The sequence below is a fragment of the Acomys minous genome (genome assembly GCF_964271855.1).
Source record: "Acomys minous genome assembly, chromosome: 16".
In the NCBI taxonomy this organism is placed as follows: domain Eukaryota; kingdom Metazoa; phylum Chordata; class Mammalia; order Rodentia; family Muridae; genus Acomys; species Acomys minous.
The window spans coordinates 23,356,408-23,376,833 of NC_140498.1; the positions used below are offsets into that span (position 1 = coordinate 23,356,408).

The following is a 20,426-nucleotide window of genomic DNA, read 5'->3' on the forward strand; positions in this document are numbered from 1 at the left end:
TAAAGAACATTTTGACATTGATGATACCTAGTTCACATTTTGGTAACAACTACCATGTGTCTGATATAAGTGCATATAGCACATGCTTGTATTTCATGGAACTCTTATTCTCCAAACAATGAAGACAGAATTACGAATGGTGACCAGAGGAATCATTTACCAAGATAACAGTGATTACTGTGTGGGGGATGGGGCTTTAGAATAATAGAAGATCATAAATGTAATTGAAGTGAGCTGATTTATTCAATTTTAATGGCCTTTCTAGCTTCTCAGTAGAGAAGACTTCAGGGGAATGAGTGACAAGGCGGAAAACCATTTGTAAGGTCATCTGGTCACCTGAGCAAGAGATGATGATAGATAGGAGCATGTGGCCTTAGTGATGCTGGAGAGAAGAGGGATAAGAGAGATCTGGGATTCATGGGAGAGAGATGCAGCAGGATCAATCGACATGTCAGAAGGAAGGAAGACATCAAAACAGTGATCATGCTTCTAACAACAGACAGTATGGTGGGACATGGTACCACTGAGCACACTGAAAAGTTAAAATTGTAGCTCTATAAGACAGTAACATTTTTATTTTTAGTGGTGTGCCTTCTACTTCACTATGACAATGTATGGTACCATATGCATGCCTAGTGCCGGTGAGGTCAAAGGAGGATGTCAGATCCATTGGGACTGGAGTTACATGCACTTGTCAGCTTCCACGTGGGTTCTAAGAATCATGTACAAGTCTCCAAGTCTTCTGGAAGTGTTTGTAACTCTTTAGCCACCCACCCAGACTAGAAATTGAGCTTTAAAAAAATTGACTAATGCATGTATATTGACCAAGTGTCTACAATACACTATGTTGCAAAATCCCAGTGACCCAGCCCCTGGTTTATCAAGAACATACCCACTAGAGCAACGACCCAATGAAGCTGCACAAACAAGCTTAAATGAGCATCCACAAGCAATGGAGAGTATTTCTCTGCAAGTATAGGGGACATGTGTCTGCCAGAGGGTTTAGGGTCACAGTAGGAAAAGACTTTCCCAAAAGTGTCATTCTAAATGATAACAGTCAAATAGAATGAAACAGGCAGTATAAACTTGTCTATGACAAAAAAAAAAAAAAAAAAGACAGGGTGTAAGGAAAGTTTCTACACTTTAAAATTTTTTTATTATTTAAAATTTAGATTTCACGGTGGAGGCAAAGAGACTTGTGAGATGCTTTGCACCCTCTTTCGTCAAAGGAAAGGAAAAAATGGGGGAGCCCTATTCAATAGCAACTGTCTGCAGAAGAGAAGTAAAAAAGACTGAAAACAAGAAGAGCCGCTAAGTTACTGCTGGAGTTAGTTCATGGTCACACTAGGCTGTGTGACTGGGAGTGGGTGTGGTAGGGACTGAGCAGGGTGCACGTTGAATTTTCCAATTAGCAGCGCTCATTTAAGGAGGAAGTAGGGTGGACTCAATATGCAGTTGGCCATCAGGAGCAGTGGGAACATCCACTCATGTTCTCTGGAGTCTCTTACACAGTGTGCAGGTGTTAAGAGCCTCCCCCCCCCCCCCCCCCGCCTCTTACCCCTCTTTTCTCTTTGATTCCTATGGTGGGGGAGGAGGTCCCCTTTTGTCACAAACCTAGGGGAACAGAATAGGGTGAAAGAGGGAGGGAGGGGGAAACGGGAAGGTACAAGTGCGGGGACAAAAATTGAGATGTAGTCTGAATAAATTACTTTTTAAAAATGTTGCCTTGTTTGTACTACTCGAATATTCTCATCTGAAAAATACCTTCAAGAGTCTAATAGCTTTCAATGGTAAGGAATATTAAGTAGAGGAAATGTAAAAAAAAAATCTGTTGAGTAGAAGATTGGTAGGAATTATTTCTGTACACAAAACTGCCCCCCCCCCTTTTCTTTCTTCAGTTTGAGGTCCTTTAAGTGTAATGTGTGAATGGCGGCAAAACAGGATCCAAGTTCAACCATTTCTACAGCGGTCTTGGTTCAATCTTATACCCAATATTGTTGAAAGAAATGGCTCGCTGATGTAGTCACCAAGCTGCGGAGACTCTCATTACACTGCATGTGGAAATATTTTATGTTCATAAACTCTGTATAAAGCTAGTCTTCCTTCAAATATCAAGTAAGAGGTGGGAAGATAATAGACAGAGAGGAAAGATGTTTGCTTTTATTTATGACCCAGGCAGAAGTTTATAAATGCTGTCCTTTTTCTTTGAAAAACAAATTAAAGTAAAAAACAAAAAAAGAGCACAGTGTGATAGCGGGAAACTGGGAAAGAGGGAAGAAGGGATGCAGTGAAGGCAAATAGAGGAAATGTAAGCATGTAAAGGAGAGGATTTTCCGTTGGAAGGAATGATAGCTGCTAAGGCTCTGTAGTCGATAAGGAATCATGGATTCTAGCAGTCAGAGCCACGGAGTACAGAGAGTGAGAGGAAGGACACAGAAGCAGGAATCCAAAATGCTAATGCTTTCTGTGTGCGGTACTAGAAAACATGTCCTGTGTCCCTTACATGCACGCAGCAGAAATCTGTACATAGAATTCAACTATGGTTTTGCCAAATGTCATTGAGTTCTTATTTTGTCACGTATTGGACTTATAATAATATAATAATATCAGGGGCCAGAGTATGAGAAGATTAGTCTGGTCCCAGTGTGGAACAGGTCTTGGAACAGATCAGTCACATGTGCTGGAAGTCTAGTGGTAGTGACGCTAACGGAACAGAATAGAACGTGGCACGGCCAGCCTCTTTACACAGCTGCAGGACTTTGTCACCTGCAAAGTTAACACAAAATGAAGTTAACCACACAAATAAAACCTAAACAAATCACAGAAAAATCCATCCTTTCTTTCGTTAAGTGTATAACTTTGCTTGAGGCTAGGTTCTTAGCTACCTTCTAGTACCTATAGTGTGTGTATGTGTGAGCTGTAGATTGGATTCGCCTGAGTGTAAAAATAGACTAAGGAAGACATTATGTGTCTGTGCATTTATCTCCGTGGTGGGTATATCGTGTGTGCCTTTGCACATGTATGTGGAGGTCAGAGCGCCACCTTGGGGATTATTTCTCAGGTGCCATTCTCCTTGAATGTTGAAAGAGTACCTCGTCCTTGATCTGGAGCTCACCATTTTAATTAGGCAGGGTGTCCAGTGAGGCCCAGGGCCCTCTGGTCTCTCCCTCCCCAGCGGCAGAATTGAAAGCGCACATCAGTATCACAGGCTTTATTTACATGGGTTCCAATAATCCATCTCAAGTCTATTTCTGCAGTCCAAGAAGCCGTTCTTGAGATGACTTTATCTGACTTGGCTATTTTAGGCACCTCTGGGTTTGACAAACTGGTGCCCAGGACGATTCCAGGCTTCTTAACTTGCTAACCAAGTGGAATGAAAATGTAGCTCCCCAGATTATTTAAGCCTGGACAAAGAGTGAGTTTTGACTCCTCTCCACCCCCAAAATAAAAGGACATTTTTTTTTCTGTGACCTCTTGAATTCTGCAGTACTGTTGGTACAATGAACTGAAAATTCAAAGAGCCTTTGCAGATTGGAGTGGATAAAATGGATTCTGGATGGCACACGGGAGAGTTTGGGGTTCAGATAGGGCTGCGAGTCGGAAAGAGGCTGAGTAAGATAGGAGGTTGCTAGACTGAGCTTCAAGGAGCCCTGACCTTTGTGACCAGAGTGAGGAATGTTGATTTGTGATAGCAGCAGTGAGGGCTAGAGAGTTTGAAATACCATGGAAGAGTGAGGCCACATGAGCAGAGAGGTGAGATTAATTCAGGCAACAGCAGGCAGGCTGAGGACAGAAAAATCTGCGTGGTCAGCAACAAATCAGCTAAAGTTTCGATGGGAACAGGTGAAATAGCGATCCTGTGTGTGGGGTTTCTGCCCGGTGTCCAGAGCTCACGTTTTACAGGATAATAGGTGATGAGAGACAGAAAGCCTCAGACCTGACCAGACAACTTTAATTCAGGTCCTAGGCCCACTGGTTACCACACATCAGACTTTAGGCAGGTTGCTTTTTGTGTGGGATCTACTCGAGCATTTGTGAGGGAATTTTTTTCCTAAAATAATTACTTCCTAGGTTACTGTAAAAAAAATAGCTATGATATTTCAATGTTTCACACAGGGGCAAAGAATATCATCAACTTTTCTGCATTTTTAAAAGATTTTCTATAAACTAAATTATTACCCTTTTAACCCAAGAATACCCAAAACAAGCAGCTTTGTTTTATTTTGTTTTTGTTCTTTGAGCTAGGGTCTGTGCCATGGCTGGCCTTGAACTCTCTATGCAGCCTTGAAGGATCTTGACCTCTGACCCTCCTACTTTACCTCTGGCTACTAGGACTATAGGTGTTTTCCATCATGCTCAGGTTTGGTAATGTTCTGGATCAAACCCAGGACCTGATCCACCATAGACAATCACTTTACCAACTGACCGGTATCGCTAGTCCCAGTAAGCCTTATTTTTTAACACAAAAATGCATAAATAGATCTTTTTTAAAAAAATCTGACTATATAGTTTGTGAGAAAAAAATTCCTGACCAAATATCCATACAGACTTTTAATTACATGCTCGCAGATTTTATGCCTTAAAGAGTGACATGGTGTATTTGTCTCTAGGTTTCTCTCAGAAATTTATAACTATGAAAAGAATTGAAACATTGATTCACTTTCCGGTCTGGTCATTCCTCTTACTGCTGTGGGAGTCACTACTGTCAATTTTGATTTCCTTCTTCTGTTTGGCATTTAGTATGAAGTCAGACATCACTTACAAAGATACATCAGACACTACCTTTGTCATTATGGATATTTCCCAAAGACATCAGGATTCCTCTGTAAAATCCAAACTGACTTCTGTACAAGGAGTGATGGTGGCTATTCTGTCTATGACATACGTAGGGGACCTATGACACTCACAGACATTGCTGAATCACAAGACATGATTTGAAGAGGTCACAGCCCATTGTTTAAGGCTTCAAACAATGTGCTTTTCCAGCAGCAATGCCAGACGTAGAGGAGTGTGACAAGGACATCTTGGACCGGGGGCAGAAGATCACGGCTTTCCCACCACTAGTGAACTGTGAGACCCCAGATCAAGCTCCCACTACTCCGGTCCAGTTTTCTCTGAAAATAGAAAGAAAATCAAGATAAAGAAAGTGGAGCTGGAGGATTGGGTAGCAGTTAAGAGCACCCACTGCTCTTTCAAGAGGCCCCTAGACTAATTTCCAGAACCTGCATGCGGCAGCTGATACCACTTGTCATTAATCTCAGCTCCATGGGGTATGAGACCCTCTCCTGACGTTCCCGAGCCCCTTCACTCACATAATTAATAAAAAGGAAGCTTGGGCAAGTATTCCTTTTATCTGACTCTTTTACTGGCTTTTCAGGCATGTAAACAAAGGTCCTAACCCTGCAGGCGGGGTCCATAACATGTTTTACTGTTTGTTTACAGATTATTGACTTTCTGACTGGGAATTGGAGGCTGGGAGTTAGCAATCAGGGAAAATTAAAACTGTTTTGTCTGAAGTCAATGCCAATTAGAAGATGAATCCAGACAGAAAATAAAGCATATCTGAAATGATTGTATAAGTCAATGGGGGACTCAGGGTAATAAAGAGACAACTAAGTATCTTGTTGGTTTTTTTTATAGACACTTAGGCAGGGGCTTGGAAATGGGCTCTGCTTGGCAGAGGGTTTAATGATTTCTTTTACTTGAGTTTATTGAATTCAGTGTGATTTTATGCTTTGCCAAATTACTCTTATCTTAGTAAACTTAGGTTAAATGTTATTAAAATATAAACACACATTTTTCATTAATAAAATTTTAGCAGAAATTAGAGAAGCAAATTGCCAGCGGATCTCCTCATTATATATATAGCTTCCAAACAGCAAACTAGCCTAATTTGTTTCTGTGTACAATTTTTATTTACACAATACAGACAGCAATGTTACAGATCTAACTTCTCATCTTACCTTCTGTCTGTCTGTCTGTCTGTCTGTCTGTCTGTTCCTCTGTCTCTGTCTCTGTCTCTGTCTCTGTCTCTCTCTCTCTCTCTCTCTCTCTCTCTCTCTCTCTCTCTCTCTCTCTCTCTGTCTCTGTCTCTCTTTCTCTCTCTCTCTCTGTCTCTCTGTCTCTGTCTCTCTCTCTCTCTGTCTCTCTCTCTTTTCTCTTTGCCTCCTACTGTTCCCCTCTTCAAATATCCATATCTCTCTTAAAGCAGAGTCCCTGGCTTTCCAATAACCATTTTCAGGAAAAAAAAAGTGTCTTTGCTTGCAAGGAAATGAGAATGAAATTCAGATAGTTTCTCTGGCAATTCATTTACTCCTTTTCCCTCTGATATAATACTAAATAGATTTACTATTACTAATCTCCAGACCCTTTGAAATGGGTTTATACTTATAAATAAAGACATGTGGGAAATATATAGATCCAGTCACATTTTGTACTTTTGCTTGAAATAAATTTATATGATTTACATTAAATTCACCGTTTTGGAGATAAACCATTTTAGTTGAGCTTATTTTGTCTTGTGACACGGCTACATGTAGACTACTTGCCTAGTGTGTGCAAGGCCCTGTGTCCCATCTCCATCATTGCAAAAGAGAAAATAAATACATCTCATTAGTTTTAACTACTCCGTACTGTTCTTCATGACCTGCACACCAGACTTCACCTAACTCTCCTGCCAATAGCATCTTTCTGTTGAAATGTGTGCTCAGCCATAAAGCTAATAACCTCATTTTACCCACAAAGCCTCGTGCTATAATGTGCTTCTATCCAACAGACAGTATTCATTTAGGTGTTAATATTTTCCAGCAGAGTGATATGTGGAATGGAAATGAACAAATAAAAAAGTAAACTAAAATGATGCCCTGAAGCTACTGTGGGTCCCTTGATACTTGGTGTATTCCTCACTTATTGTTGTTCCTTTTGTTTCTTGTTTTAAGAAAATAAAAAGGCTAATTGTCAGAAAGTTCAAAGACTAAATAAGTATTGGCAAATGGAAAGACTTTTAGAATCCCACATTATTGATTTGGGGACGCATGTGTGTTGTTCAAAGTTTTCTTCACGAGAACCCCTAATGGCAGAGAAGAGCCATGGGAACCCCGTGAGGATGCAGTTTAGCCAGAAGCAATCTGCCAGCAAGAAAAGGATGTCTTTGAAGTCTGGCATTTTTATCTTAAATATTCATGTGAAGTCTTATTTTAATAAAAAAAAGTTTATTTTAGATTATGTAATATCTAGTACATTTGACACTCAAGGGAGACACAGTTTGTGTTTCCAGTGTCTTTGAGTGGACACCAGATGAGTGGCTCCATGCTCGGGGACTCCAAAATCCCCATGAGACACTAAATGCTACTTTATGAGGTATTGCTAGTTTCAAAGTACTTGTCAAAGTCATGATACCTACTGTTTTAATCAGCATATTCCTGTAGTGCATTTAAGACCTAATTTAATTTTCATCTTTGTCTGGACTGTAAGTTCAGAAGGAGCAGAAACTCACGTAAATGAAAGATGTCAACTGCACATGGGAAGGGTTTTGTTGGTACAATGCACACACATTGTCCTAGCAGAACAAATATCAGAACGTAGAGTTAGTCTCGGACAGGAAAGGGGACAAGGTTCAGGTGACAAGGGTTATTTTCTCTCTAGAATGGATTGGCTTTCCTTGATTTCCCTCTGAGTATACGATGCATAATTCTCATCACACACCATGTCCAAAAATGTGATGCCTCTAAACATGTCATACTTCTGGAGATCCAACACCAACTTCTGACCTCTTTAGGCACCCAACAACACACAGACCTACATGCATATGTGCAATGAAAAATTAAATAAGTCTCTTAACCTCACCTTTGACCATGTCCTCTGGACGGGGAGACCTGGTGGCAATCAGAGGAAGGACAGCAAGTTACCAAGAAGAGACTTGATACCCTATGAGCATATAGAGGGGGAGGTAATCCCCCTCAGGAACAGTCATAGGGGAGGGGAATAAGGGGAAATTGGGAGGGAGGGAAGAATGGGAGGATACAAGGGATGGGATAACCATTGAGATGTAACAAGAATAAATTAATAAAGGAGGAAAAAAATGTAACTAATGCAGTAGATTTAGGAATTCCCCGATGTGGTAGTGTATCTACAATAAGTAAGCTTGAAGGAGGACAGATTGGTGGTAGCTCATGCTTTCAGGGATTCTAGTCGGTGGTCTGTTGGTTCCATTTTAGGCCCATGTCAGGACAGAACATCACAACAGGAAGCAGGTGCTGTTACAAGTCCGTGAAGCTCATGGTAGTTGAGAACATCACAGAAGGGAGGACAGGGGTGACCAAAGTTACTCTGCTAATTTTTGCCTGGAAAGCACACGTACATATGAGAGAGTACATGTGTGTATACGTTCGTGTGTGTATGTGTGTGTGTGAGTGTGTGTTTATGTGTGTGCACATGTACTTGCCAAAAAGTGCAACTGGAATTCAGAGGACTACTTGGGAGAGACTGTTGTCTCCATCCGTCATTTGGGTGCTGGATATCACTCAACTCAGGCCGTCCAGCAGAAGGTTTCATTACTTGATCTCATTAGCCTCTTTTTGGTTTGCTTGTTTTGGTGTGTTTGGTTGGTTTGGGTTTTTAGTCTATTAGATTTGATGTCCTAAGTATGTCTTTCTTTCGTCACACTGTTTAAGATAGATTTTTGGGACATGTGGAATTGTGGCTTAGCAATCTCAGTGTCTTTCACACTTAATACCAAAGATGCCACTGCTTTGTCCCCTGGCTATAATTTTACTGTAGCCCCACATATGTGATAGTTGTACTTTCCCATGGTTTCTTTTCAAATGCCCTTCCTTTTGTTTGCTCTTAATTGGGTTGACTGTGATGTGCCTTAATATGCTTTCCTTTCAGTTAGTTAGTGCCTTTCTTTCTCATGTACTCTCTAATAGACACTTTGATAATTTTAATGCCATGCCTGTCTATAAGTGCTGATAGCTTGGGCTATCTTGAGATTAACTGTGATCTTTGGTTCCTTCATTTTGTAGTTTTCCAAATTCTATGAATCCTGTTCTGACATGACTCTTCTCCTTAACTCTCACTTCTTTTTGTGTCACTCTTCCTAATGAGCCATAATCACCCACACGATGGTGCTTTTCCCTCTAGACTCAATATCTCATGAAGTACATGAAAAAGGAAGATTCTGGGGTATGGAAATTCAAACTACATAAGTGAGACACAGAGATTTTGAAAAATTGAAAACCCTGTATAGTTAGCTCATTAGGCTTGGGTCAGATCCCCCCAAAGCCGCACTAATAAGTGTTTGTAAGCCACCAAGTGGTCCCTGAGAGCAGCAAGTTTTCTTAACCATTAAACCACTTCTTCAGCAATTGTTTTTCATTCATAACTAACGCACAATATCATTAACTCTCGAAGGCAAAGAAGTACAGTAGCTGTCCGCCAACCTCTGCATCCTAGACTCGGATCTAATCCACTGAGATAACTTGAGTTTCTATCATTCTTTTAATAATAGGTCAGGATTTCTTTAAAACTCAAGCATTTATATCTAAGCTCCGTTCACTTCAACTTTGTGAGAGATAAGGGGGTAGGTGATATTCCTGAAGCCGTGAGAGCAATGAGAACAGTCATGGTGGACGTGAAGAGATACACAGTGTTTCACTGCCTTCTTTGACATTTACCTTGCTAATCACTAAATTCCCAGGACAGATTTGCAGGCTGTTTCCAAAGCTGGCCGCTTTAACTCTAGGTGGGTCTTTGGGTGGCTTCTGCTAGAAGCCTGACAGTGGGTAAAAGAATTGAACTCTGGGGCCTCTAGCTGCCAATTCAAGTGGCCAGTTGATTATCTGAAGCACATACATTGACATGATCGTTAGTTCCCAAATGAAAGTTTTCTATATAATTGAAATGAGTTTTCTATTTTTTCCTCCATTATAACTAAGAAAATGAATATGGTTAATTGTATTTATGTATGTTCTCAAAGGAAATGTAGTGATCTTCTTTTAATATCAGATTTTTATCTTTGCTTTACAAATCACCAACTGCAGATGTGTGGTGAAATAAGAAGCATACAGATGAGGTGCACTTGGTCCAGTGGATTTATTATTTTACATTATTATTATTATTATTATTATTATTATTATTATTATTGAGCACATGATGTATATATGTACATGTAGCAAGGCACATATGTACGAACAGTTCTCACCTGGACATCGATTTCAAGAATTATCTTAGGTCTCCAGGCTTGCACCCTCTGGGAGAAAGTATCTATCCTGGATGAACCATTTTACTGGCTTCCCCCTCAGATTGATTCTTCACAATAGGAAAATGCTGGGAAGCTAAAGACAACTTTTGGCAATTAATTTTTAAACAAATCAATGAATACATGAAAGCAAAATCTTAGGCATCTCTTTGATAAATCATGACTATTTTATAGACATAATTAATAATAAGAAAAGATTTACTATAACCACTTGACCCTAAATATTTAGTACTGAAAATTTTTCAGCTACATTTTTTTCTTGAAAGAAATACTAGGGTCAAATGTAACGTTAACATTAGATCTCCTCAGAATGTTTGGTATTGTGACATCTGTGAAGATTACATAGGAATGAATTGATCATGGAGAAAACATTTTTTCTTTTTAATTAAGAAACTGGGCAAGAGTGGGCAAGACGGCTCTGCTGGTAAAGGTATTTGCCAGAAAGCCTGATTAGTTGAGTTTGATCTGCATAAACCATATAGTAGAAGAAAGTATGTGCACACCCCCATAACTTCCCCACTACACATATACATAAAATAAATGAATAAATGTAAAAAGCATTTCTTATAAAAAAAGTGTAAGTTTTATACTACTTTGTAGAATATCAATGAAATTTAGTTGATTTAATTTGTAGTTAAATTTATAGTTCATTTTAAAAAATCTCTCTTTCTCAACGTCTTTGTTGACACAGTAGGGCAAATGCATTAATAAAGCATGAGAAGAATGCGTTTGCTTACTCTGAGTGCGGTCCCTGGGAGCTCTTTCTATAACACGCCACGTCCTGTCTGGAGGGACATGCCACAGAATGTGATGGATTCTGCCCCACCCGTTTGCACTCTCACTGCCCACAGACTAAACTTAGACTCAACCAGCTTTGCAGCAGGGGGGAAGGCTCATGAGTGGGCCATGCTCACCCAATAACTCATTCTCAGACAGAACTGCAGCATTCTAGCAAAAGAATTTCCCTTCTCGAAACGTCTAACTTCAAGCTCATATTGAAAGCAAAGAAGATAACGATGCATCACAAAGTTTTAGAGGCTTTTGCTTTTGTTTTTTTTCCCCCCCTCTCAGAAGAATCAAAATTCCACTGGTTTTCTGATTTTCAATTTAGATAAATCTCATGGAGGTCCACGAATCTCTTCCCCATTCAGAGGGGAAAAAACAGGGACACTTAGATCCTAAGGCTGGAATACCTTAGCTTCTCTCAAAGAAATCACTAGTTTTGTTTTCTTCCCAGGATATGTGCTCTGAATGAGTAGAATAACTTGCTGGCTTATTTATTGTGTCCCGTCAAGAGTCTGGGAGGACGTAAGGCTAGTTGCCTCCTACAGCGAAAAAGGCTAAGCTGCAGCCGGTAATCCTGGCTTTGTAAGTACTGCGTTTATGTTGTTTTGGCCTTGCAAATTAAGAAAAGCATGGTGCCTGTTTTTGTACCATCTATTGGTGCTCGCAAGCACAAGATGATCCACTCAGTTTACATCATTGCCTGGTTGGGGTGGGAGGAAGGGTTAAGTGTTTAAAACCTGATTTGGGGTGGTAGAAACCATAATAAGACCAGGAAAAATGGAAACATCTTGTTGAGCTCCGTCTTAGATGATAGAAAAGTTATCACAGAGAAATCTAGGTTTTTCCCTTTCTTTCTGTATAATTTGTGTGTGATTAGTTCTTCACCCAGATGGAGAACTATTAGATACAGATGATGTTTGGAAGGTGGATCATGGGGGAAAACATGGGAGAATTTGCTTCTTCACACCCTGCCCCAACACAGGCAAGTACCACACTCCCTGTTTACAAATCTTGGGTCCCTTTCTTTCCTTAGTGTCCCATTACAAGGGAAGGGGAAAAAAAAAAGCTGATGTAAGACAGTTTCTTTTGCCGGTCATTTTTATTTATGATACATCTTTCTTCTTATAGAGAAAAGATCAAAAAACCAAGTAGTTTGTGCTGAGCTCACTTTTTTTTTCTTTCAAAAATCAGTAGCGGCTAATGCCAGGATTAGACAGCACAGAGATAGGGTTCTGCTTGGACTTATTCCCCTCTGCCTCAATAGAGCTGCCTACTACAGGCTGAACTTTGTAACATGCCCTACTGTAATTCTACGATGGGCTCATCCCATTTGACCACTTGCACCTGAGTTAAATTTATTTCTCCTCTGACCTTTACATGAGTCTAATCACCTAGAAAAAAAGAGAGAATTTTTAGCACACCTTCTACCGTGGGAGGAGTGTAGCCTTTAGACATTTTTTTTATACAGGTCACTTTTAAAACTTGGCTTTTGCAATTTTTAAAAGACAAAGACTTGCCACTGCTAGGAAATCAGATGAGTCACTGGAGGGTTATCATAGGATCCCAGAAGTGTGAGAAAACTGGTGAAATGAAAACTTTACACAATTGTCTGTAGATAAAATTAGCTGACTAAGAGCAGCTGATACTTATACAAGGTTGTTGTGTTCCTGTTGAGGACCAAGTAAGTGAGAAATCCAATCTCTAATCTACTGGGCTGGACTGGATCTGCGGCATAGAGGGACTGCTGGATGCCCCTAACATTATAGGACCCTGAAATGGCCTAAGCATGGGATCAGTGGTACAGGCATCCCTTGAGTGGCATAAACAAACCAACCCCACTATTCATCACGGAGCCCACATCGTGAGAAGGAGGCTTGGTACTGTATCGAGGTGAAGGGGAGGGAGTGAGACATACATTTTCAGAATTTTCAAGTACACCAAAACCTCCATCCTTTAAATATAATAAAAATAGGCATAAATTTCTCAATGAAAAGAGTAAAAACTTAAACAACAGACCATTGTTCGCTCTATGCTCAGACATTCATTTACATTATTGTACAATGGGGACAATCAAATCCTTTATTTTGTATAGTCGGTGGCTGTCAAGCTATAATCCTGTAGATCATTTGGGGTTAACAAATGGTCTGTGAACAGCCTGAGTAGTGCAATACTTTATTTCCAGTCATGTTTTGAAATTATCGGGCTGTTTATTGATATTTTTTTCACTTGGTTGAAAGAGTACAGTGTTATATTGATGACTATGTTTAGGAAAATGCAAATTGCCTCCTGGCTCTGACTTCAAAAATAGCCCCAGAGCATTGTATAGTTCTATTATTTAAAACAAACAAACAAAAACAGCCACCACTACCAACAAAAAACTACTTTGGTAGGTCAAATACAAACAGTAGATGAAGAAAACTGTTTGAGTAGTCTTTGGATACCATATCATGGCAGAGTTAAATCTAAGGGAATAACAGGGTGAGGATGTGGGAGTGGCCTGTCCATCGCTCTTTAGTCATTCCTCTTGCGTCTCAAGCAGAGAAGGAATCTTTGTGATCTAAGCAATCCCTGTTCTTCTCCATCCGTCCATGCCTCCTCTGCTTCTGTGGCCAGTGGTCCCCCAGTCTACGGGAAGAAGCCAGCTCAAGTTCTACAGTTTAGTGTAACTTCTCAATTGGGACAAAGAGGTTTGGCAAGCATCATCAGAAAGGATGGTGGGTGGGGCTGGAGAGATGGCTTGGCAGTGAAAAATCACATATTGCTCTTGCAGAAGACCTGAGTGCAGTTCCCAGCATTCACACTGGAAGGCTCCCAAATAGCTGTAGCTCAACTCCAACAGACCCCACACCCTGTTCTGTACTCCAAGGGAACCTGCACTTACACATGCACATGATTAAAAATGAAGTAAGTCTGAGAGGGAGGGAGGGAAGGAGGGAGGAAGGGGGGTCATTGAGCACTACTCAAGTCAGGCTTTTAGTGGAGAAAGATCCAGTGTTTTTTGACTTCCAAATTCATTGTAAATGCAAGTGTTAAGGGCTGATGACCAATTCGAAAATTTATAACCAAACCACACCAAATACATGTGTTAAGTGGATTTGACCTCAAGTCTGAACCACTGGCTTCTCCTTTACAGTCCCCAAAGTTAGAGGGTAATAGTTCTCTCCATTGCAAGCATGGAAAGTCCCCAGAGGGGATTCCCTAAAACTGGAAACACACTAACATCCCAGGATATGCACAGAGCTCTCCATTGGGTACTGAAGGAAATATTAGGACTTTAATAATGAATTTCAAATCATTTCAAAGTACTTGTTTTAAAGCGTATGCCTACATTAGTGTGTGTGTGTGTGTGTGTGTGTGTGTGTGTGTGTGTGTGTGTGTGTGTGTAATTTATAAATAATTATCCATATGGAAGATATACATGCTTCAAGACTTTAGAGTGAAACAATTTTAAAAAGCATGGACACACAACTAAAAAATCAAAGAAATTGTGTTTTCCCAGTGCTGAGATTCTGCCCGTATGTACACCTCTTCCATGTTACAGTGCTTTGAAGAGTCTGTATGCACAGACCCAGAATGGACAAAGACTCAATTGTGCTGTGCTAGTTCCAGGGACCTAGGCAGCGCAAGGGTGGAAAGGAGGTGAAAGTAGGGAAGCACAGAAAGATCTTTTGGGATAGAATGTTTTGAATTAGCTATTAGGACTCAAAAAGTTTGAAAGAGTCCTCACATGGCTCATCCATGTTGCACTGTTCTTTCTATAGTATACTATTTCATTATTGGTGTGCCATATTGATCCCATCAGTGCTGAATGAACTCACATCATAAAATCCCTTAAAGGAACTCATATAAAATCATGTACTGGGTACCACCATAGGCCAGTCACAGAAAAATAACCCTTTTATAGACAGTCATTTGGTTCTTAAAATAATTTATGGAGAACTCTACAGGCCCCAGGAAGTATCTTACACCTCTCATATAGACAGTGATTTAGTTTTGAGCATGATATTGGAACAACAATATCTCCATTCATTAATATGATAGCACTGGGCTTCAAAGGGAATAAGTGACTTGCCCTGGGTCCTATAGCTCCAGGAAGTGATGTCAGTGCAGTCTGTCAGGGTGTCCAACCTATGATGGCAAAGACTATAGTCTTATACAGTCTTCTCAGCAAACTGAGCTCAGCCCTCTAGCTAGGCAGCAACCAGCCAGGAGCCTCTCTGAGTATGTCCAGTGCTGAGAGTTGCTGGATTTGTCTCCTTTCCCTATGATGTCACCTATGAGATAACGGACAGCAGGTTGCAGTTACCGAAGAAAACTGTTATTTATTGGGTTTTATGGAAGCCTTTAAATTCCGCATGCTTCACCAGTCTTTTTCTCCCATCAAGATAGATGTATCAATGTATAAAAAGTGGTATTTCACCATTCAGTGTCAACATCTCCCTTTGATTTCAGGTATTAGAGATCAAACCCAGAGCTGTATAAATGCCCTACCACTGAACTACACAGAGAGATGCAGTTTATCTCTTTCTAGTTTGTTCTTCAGTGTTCAGAGGAAAGGGCATTGTAGGCATTTTACCACCACCCCAAGCCCCCCCAACCGAAGTCATTTAGCATATACTCCTATATATTTTAAATAGATGAGAACCTTCAAAATCATCATATAAATGCATATATGTATATAGATGCTGCTTTTGATGGTGACATAGTATTAATTCATCATATAGCTTGTAAAGGCCCCCTGCTGTACTAGAAATGAAGTATCTGTTTTCATGTCATATGCATATCTATAATGGAAACAGACATTGTGTTAAGACTTCAAAATGTGTAATTAAGGGGCTAGGGGATGGCTTAGTTGGTAAAGTGACTTGTGTGTAACCATGAAGATCTAAGTTCAACCCCTGAAACTCATATATAAAGCTAAGTGTTGTGGTATATATCTGTAACTCTAGTAATTGGGTGGTAGACCAGAAGGACTCATAGAGGTCTACATGGTGAGTCAGAAGGATTCATGGAGGCCGACATGGTAAGACAGAAGGATCCATGGAGGTCGACATGGTGAAACAGAAGGACACAAGGGAGTCTACACGATGAGCCCCTGGTTATAGTAAGAGAATTTGTCTCAAAAATCACGGTAGGTGGCTCCTGAGGAATGAATGACATTTGAGGTTGGCCTCTGACTTCTACAAACATAGCACACATGCATAGCAAGTACACATACACATGCACACACAAGCATACATATCTAGATAGATAGATAGATATGTAGATAGATAGATAGATAGATAGATAGATAGATAGACAGACAGACAGGAGTGTGTACAATTTTGAATAATAATATTGTGTTATTTCAACTCTCAGATGAGCTAAAATGTACATACCCTCATGAGCACTTAGGTTATTTTCAGATTTTTATTACTAAAACACAAAGCATAGAGTATTATTTTAATGTCATATTTCCTTGTGGCAGATATAGTGTTGTGAATGGACTTCATACAGATGTAGAAGGAGGAAGCTTTATTATCTTTAAGGAATGCTCAAACTCCCTATGTTTGTTTGGCTTTGAGATGTAAGATACCCTGCCAAAATGTAAGAAGTCAAGTGCTTCATATTCAGAAGGATGCTAGTCATTGGCTAAAGTGATGAAGAGGGAGATGTGTTTCAGTTCTGGGTTGGCCAGGCAACCTTTACCTGTTCTTCAGCCCCAGGAAAATATCTTTGCAGTGAGACATTCTTATGGCTTAGCACATTTTCCTGTCTCTTCTGCTCCTTCCCCCTGCTGTCACTAACAACAGCTTGGCTGCAATACAAGCAATGTCACTGTTACCTCTTTTGGCCCTTGTCATATTTTATTCTGGGCTTGAGGTTTTGCAGATTGTTAGCAGCTATCAGCTGTAAAAATAGCCCACTTGTAATAAAGGACATAAAAAGGCGGCATGGGCTGTGGGCTCTCAGAGATGTCCTATTAACCTTTGCAGGACTAACTCTGAAGTACTGACCAAGACAAGATAAAACGTGAGTGAGGAAAAGGGGGCCTAAAAAGAGCACATGGATGACAAAGGATGATGTATCTATTTCACCCTTTCAAGGGGTGGAAAACATACTTACTAATTTTATGATCAAGCTCTCATTATCCCCTGCCTTTACATAAAAGTAGCACATCACTGTAAGTGTCTGATGGGGGATTTGAAATGTATTTTCTTTACTCAGTGTAATTGTAGAAACCAAAGAAAGCTAGAGTGTTTCCTAAAACTGCCTTCCCACTCAATTGAATTAATGTCAACTTGAAAACCAGAAAGAATGATGCCATTAGGAGATGCTCTAAAATGTAAACTATTCAAACACCTTGCTATCTTGGGAAGAATTCCTGAAATGTTGGGCACATCATGCCCTGAGTCCAAGGGTAAAGGTTTTTAAAGTTTTCACTTTAATTATACCCTGTTTTTTTCCAATTAGGGTTATGGTGGGTTTATGGTGACATGGCCTTTTATTACCCATGAATATAATGCTATGAAAAGCAATCTAGTGCATGAGCAATTCTCCATTACAAGGGGAAGACTCAGACACAATCTGGAAGCTAATTGTTAGACAAGGTGAGGTTCTCTGTCACCAAAACATGAACAATGAGGATGCATATAGTAAACTTGGTGTATATCTATCAACGTATCATGTCCCCCTCATTTGTGAAAAGAGAAAGAATAGACAGATGATAGATGAACAATAGATAGATAATAGGTTATGATGATAGATAGATTGATGAATAACGTGATACAAATGCTTGTATGCCACACATATGTATGTATGTAAAACCACATATGTGTGTTTACGTGTATGTATGCTTTTCAGAATTGCTCTTGTAACAGTTAATATTCTGTTGCTATCATAGAGTAGTCCCTGTCAAAAAGAAACTTTGAGGAGAAAGTATTTATTTGTCGTATATTTCCGGAGGTAATACAGTCTATCATGGTGGAGAAGGTAGGGTATCAGGAACATGAAGCTGGATGTTTATATTTCACCTGCACACAGCATGAAGAGAAAGAACAGGAAGTAAGGGTGACTATAAAACATCAAAGCCCACCTCCAGTAACACACATGCTACAGCAAGGCCCTAACTCTTTTCTTTTAAACTAATTTAATTACTCACTTTACATCCTGACCTTAGCCCTTCCCACCTCTCCTCCAGGTCCCACTCTCACTTGCCCTTCCCTCTATTTCCCCCCTACTCCTCAGAAAAGTGGAGCCCGAGCCCCCCGCCAATGCCCCCAATCCACCAGAGCACATCAATTTACATCATGACTGAGATCATCCTCTTCCCTGTGCCCTGTAGAGGCAGTCTAGGCAGGGAGAAGTGATCAAAGAGCAGACAACAGAGTCCATGTCAGAGACCACTCCCCTTACTAGGGGAGCCATTTGAAGCTTGAGCTGCCCATCGGCTACATCTGTGTAGGGGGCCTAGGTCCAATCCATGAATGATCCTTGGTTGGTGTTTCAGTCTCTGCAAGACCCCCCCCCTCCCGGCACTGGTTAGTTGGCACTGTTGGTCTTCTTGTAGAGCTCCTGGCACCTAAAGGTCCTTCTAGCCTTCCTCCCACTTTTCCACAAGACTCCCTATGTTTTGCCCAATGTTTGGCTATGAGTCTCAGCATCTGTTTCAATCTGATGCTGGGTAGAGCCTCTCGGAGGACAGCTATGCTAGGTTCCCATCTACAAGCATAGCAAAGTATATTTAATAATGTCAGGGGTTAGCTGTCTTTCACGGGATGGATCTCAGGTTGGTCCAGGCATTGGTTGAGTATTTCTTCAATCTCTACTTTATCTTTATACCTGCACATCTTGTAGACAGGGTAAATTTTGGATTGAAGTGTTTGTGGGTGGGATGGTGTTTCCCTCCCCCTACCAGGAGTCTTGTCTAGTAAGAGGGTGTCCTCTTAAGTCTCCGTGACCCCTGCTACTAGGAGGCTCAGTTAGAGTCACCCCCATCTGGAGGCCATTTCCAGAATTTTACATATAAATGTTAGAGTGTGATATACTATCACAAAATGGAATTTTAGCTAGTTCATGTACATCTCTTTTCCTAGCCAGAGTTTCTTACTGAGGGCCTTCTAAATCCCAATGACAGTCAGGTGATGTTCATACAAACAGAAATAAGGGGAAAGGGAAACTAACTTCCATGTTAGTGGTTAGAAACATATCACCTTTAGAAATTTAAATATTGTTTCATTTCTCCCACATTATTTTAGGGATTAAAACACTGCTGTGACTATAAGAGGTTTTAGGTACCTGGCTTGTACCCCCAAAATTAAAATCTGGTGTATTAATTAACATGTGGGAGCTGGGGCAAAATACTCACAAATAACCTTTATTAGAGGAATTGTTGGTTTGGACTCATGGATCTGTTATCACTTGGCTCTATACCTCTGGACCTAGTGGAGAAGGATACAATGCCATAAAAATCAGAAAGATGTTCACCCTATGGAATCCAGGTAGCACAGAAAAAGCCTTTGACACGATAGGCAAAATCATGCCCATCCTTACCTAATTTCTTCACCCAGGCTCCACTGCCCAATAGTCCCTTCAACCATAAGTTGATTAATAAGCTAACAATATCACGATTCAGTTAAGGACTAAGTCTCAACACATGCACCTTACTGTGTGGTAGGATAGACTTTACATTCAGAGAAGTCTGACTGTTTAATATAGAAGATCAAAAAGCAATGCAAAAAACAGAGTTCTGTTGAATGTAAAGGCCTAGTATCCTAAAAGAATTTAAGGCATTGTGCCACCATCAGTGGATGAGCACGTTATGTGCACGTGTATGAGCAAAATCTTGGAGCTGTAGTGGGCTATGTATTTATTTTTCACAAATAATTTTTAAGTGTCCCCTCTGTCCTGTCATATTCTACATGCAGAGAAGAGATAGCAAACCAAATTGATGACTGTCCTCAATGTAAAACTGAAGCTTCATAAACTTATAACAGAGAATGGGGCCAATATAAAGTATGTGTGTGTGTGTGTGTGTGTGTGTGTGTGTGTGTGTGTGTGTGTGTGAGAGAGAGAGAGAGAGAGAGAGAGAGAGAGAGAGAGAGAGAGAGAGAGAGAGAGAGAGAGACTCTAGGTGGAGAAAAGGAATATATATGTATATTCATACATATATAATATATAGCTTAATTCCAGAGGCTAACTTGGCCATAAAGTACATTCATCCAGCAACTGTATTTGCTGATATCATGAACATGTTCTACGTCATCATATCATGTTTTATTTTCTTGTTCAGTTGTAAACTGTCTCAGGGTAGGCAGAGACCTCAAGAGTAATTTCCACGCTTCTGTTTTCACAAAGTTGGAATTCCAGCAGTTTTTTTTTCCAGTAGTCCCAACACAAATTT

General features: G+C 40.3%; 1 protein-coding gene and 1 long non-coding RNA gene across 3 annotated transcripts in view; one reads left to right on the top strand and one right to left on the bottom strand.

Annotated features, from left to right (window-relative positions):
• The window catches only part of LOC311585807, a 948,711-nt gene that overhangs the window by 610,784 nt on the left and 317,501 nt on the right, over window positions 1-20,426 (bottom strand). The window lies entirely within an intron of this gene.
• Window positions 1-20,426, top strand: part of SGCD (sarcoglycan delta) — a 916,564-nt gene that overhangs the window by 486,222 nt on the left and 409,916 nt on the right. The window contains exon 1 of one of the 2 annotated variants that reach the window (XM_084761369.1): window positions 11,559-11,626. The exons of the other annotated variant lie outside the window; for it this stretch is intronic. The gene's annotated coding sequence lies outside the window, so the exon portion shown is untranslated. Of the gene's footprint in view, window positions 1-11,558; window positions 11,627-20,426 lie in introns of those variants that run through there. 2 annotated transcript variants of the gene reach the window in all.